This window comes from Octodon degus, unplaced genomic scaffold, assembly GCF_000260255.1.
Source record: "Octodon degus isolate 3935 unplaced genomic scaffold, OctDeg1.0 scaffold00035, whole genome shotgun sequence".
In the NCBI taxonomy this organism is placed as follows: Eukaryota; Metazoa; Chordata; class Mammalia; order Rodentia; family Octodontidae; genus Octodon; species Octodon degus.
In genome coordinates this window covers 16568692-16571985 of record NW_004524611.1, presented here as the reverse complement: position 1 = coordinate 16571985, position 3294 = coordinate 16568692, and positions in this window count along the sequence as shown.

Genomic DNA, 3294 nt, shown 5'->3' with positions numbered 1-3294 from the left:
TATTTGTGATCTGCCCCTCTCCATCAGTTCTCAAGCAAACACTGAAGAATTCAGCAGTGTAGGTGGACACAATCAGTTTGGTGCTCATTAATGTCTCTTGGGTCTTCCCATGAGTCGGTCCCAACTCAGCACTTTCCCTGGCTAAGTCGGTTCCAGGTTTGAGTTTGATACCATTCTCACAACCTCTTCTGGCCTCCTGTGAAACACTGACGCTTACACGCAGTATGACTTTCCTTTGCAATTAGGGAATCTCTTCTCCAGAAGTTCTTCCCTATGTAGCATACTTCAACCCGACCACTTCCTCACCTTGAATGTCCTTCAGCACTTGGGTTTTTGCATGCCATGCATTTAGCAGTGACAGCTCTCTTCAGGGAAAGTCCCTGCTTCCACTTAAAATGGACACACAGCCTAGATGCGCTGCATGATCTGCTGACTTTGGTACTTGTTAGCATGTTGCCCCTCTGGGCATCCTGGGAGCAGGCTGATGTCACCATGCCTCCCACATTCCACAGCTGTTCTATAAGCTGTGGCTCCACTACATTCTTGAGATTCCACAGATATTGCACAAGTTTGCTGACATTACCTGATCTTCCGGCTTCCACAGATGATTGGTGAACTAGTGAAAGCTACTTGTTTTCAAAGATAGAAAGTGAAAGATGAAGAATTTTCCTAGGGATATTTGTATTACAACACTTCCTTATTTTGCATCCATGCCCTAGGGATTATAGTCTTCTGCTCAAAGCATTGTTTTTTTCTCCCCCAGCCCAATCCTTAATGACATCTCCATTTTCTCTTTTCTATCAGACATAAAAACCAAAAGCACTAAGGGGACATACGAGGCATATTGGTGCATGCCTGTAATCCCAGAACTGAGAAGGCTAAGGCAAGAGGATTACTGCAAGGTCAAGGCCAGCCTTCATTACATAGCAAGACTCTGTCTCAAAAAACAAAACCAAAACAAAGGGTGGGGAAAATGAAGCTGGAAATGGTGGTGCATGCATTAGTGGGGAGGCTGAGGCAGGAGGACCATGAGTTCAAGCCCCATGTGAGATATACAGTAACATCCTGTCTATAAGTCTATGAGTCTAAAAGAGAAGGAGGGGAGGGGTGACATATACTGAGATGGGGGATGTACTTGGGATTGTGATGCTGGCATAGCAGCAGACATGTGGTCCTTGGGGAAATCCACTGATAACAGGAGCCAGTGAGAAAGGCAACAGAAGTTCCCCATAGGGGAAGGAAAACACAAGGAAAATCCCCTTCAAAGCAGAGCAATGGACATTGCACAGGAATAGCCCCACCAGAAAGGTCTATAGAAACAAGAATTTGATATTGTTTTCTGTATTATTAGGCAAACAAGTACTATATTTTAAGAGTGGAACCTCATTTAACTCCAGAAAATATCACATCAAAAAATGCACAACAGCAGACAGCCTGACGGTGGCAAAGGTGAAGAAGGAAGCCCTTACCCGTCCCAAATCTGAAGCCAAAGCAAAAGCTTTGAAGGCCAAGAAAGCCCATCCACAGACACACAAGAAAGATCCAAACATCACCCACCTTCTGCCGTCCCAAGACATTGCGTCTCTGGAGGCAGCCCAAATACCCTTGGAAAAGCGCCCCCAGGAGAAACAAGCTTGACCACCATCATTAAGTTTCCCTTGACCACAGAGTCAGCCATGAAAAGACCAAAGACAACAACACACGTGTTCATTGTCGATGTTAAAGTCAGTAAGCACCAAATCAAACAAACTGTAAAGAAGCTCTATGACATCGATGTTGCCAAGGTCAATACCCTAATCAGGCCTGATGGAGCGAAGAAGGTATATGTTCTACTGGCTCCACATTATGATGCATTGGATGTTGCCAGCAAAATTGGGATCATCTAAACTGAGTCCAGCTGGCTAATTCTAAATATATACCTTTTCCCCCAGTTTTAAAAAAAATGCACAATGTGTTTTGTTTTAGCTCAGATTATCCATATGCATAATATTTGTATCTATGTGTGGGCAGTGTGAGAAACCTCCCCAAAAGGTCTTTACCAACTAAGTATCAGATAATTAGATGGTTTACTCAAGGGACAAATCTTTTTTTTTTTTTTTTTTCTTTTTTGGTGGAACCGGGGATTGAACTCAGGCCCTTGCACTATAGTGGATCACCGTGAGTTCTAGGTTCTAGGCCAGCCGGGATTGCACAGCAAGATCCTGTCTCACTCCCCTGTTCCGGAGGCAGCCCAAGTACCCTTGGAAGAGCACCTCCAGGAGAAACAAGCTTGACCACTATGCCATCATCAAGTTTCCCAACTAAGTTCACCAACAAAGAGCAATCATATAGTCAGGGGTGGTGGTGCATGTTTAAAATCCCAGCATTCTAGGAGCCTGAGGCAGGAAGACTGCACGTTTGAGCCCTGCCTGCCCAATGTAGCAATTTAATGAGACCCTGTCTCAACAAAATAAAACAAAACAAAATCCGAATCTGAAAACAAAAACAAAAACAAAACCTACAAGGACTAGGGATGTAACTCAGTGCAAAGGACTTGTGTTCAATCCCCACTGTCATAAAAAAAAAAAGCAAATTATACAATTATTGGGAATCAAACTCAGGACCTCACACTTACCAGGCGGGCACTTGTGCCTCTGAGCTACATCGCTAGTCCCTGTATGTACCATTCAAACTGAAGTTTAACTTGGATCCAGTATCTCTTTATGTGATTTAATAGATTCTGAATATAATAAAATTGGAACATACTGCAGAGAACAAAATACAGTTTTTAGGTTAAAGAGAGAATTTTCCTAATTAAAAAAAAAAAATGAGAATCACCCAACACAGTGGCACACCCCTGTAATCCCAGCACTTGGGAGACTGAGGAAGGAAGGTGGTTTGGTAGCTAATTGCCCTAAAGTCAACTTAAAATCATTTTCAGTCCCACCAGGACTCTCTTACATTTTGAGTTCACTGTGCTATTCACTGACAATAAATAAATAAATGAGACTTTTTTTTTCTGGCGGTACCAGGTATCAAACTCAGGATGTTGCACTTGCCAGGCAGGTACTTACACCACTGAGCTATATCCCCAGCCCCTTTTAAATGAGATTTTTTCCCCAAAATTTTATTGAGAAACAAATAGCAATGAGACAGTTTCAACTCAAATTGGTAGGACAGTTTCAATAATTAACACATTGCATACTGTCTTCCTAGTGGTTATTTGTTGTACAAGATGCAGACATGATATCCTACTTACACACACTATTAGAATAAATCCCTCTATTCATTGAATTAAGAGAATGTAGCTATATA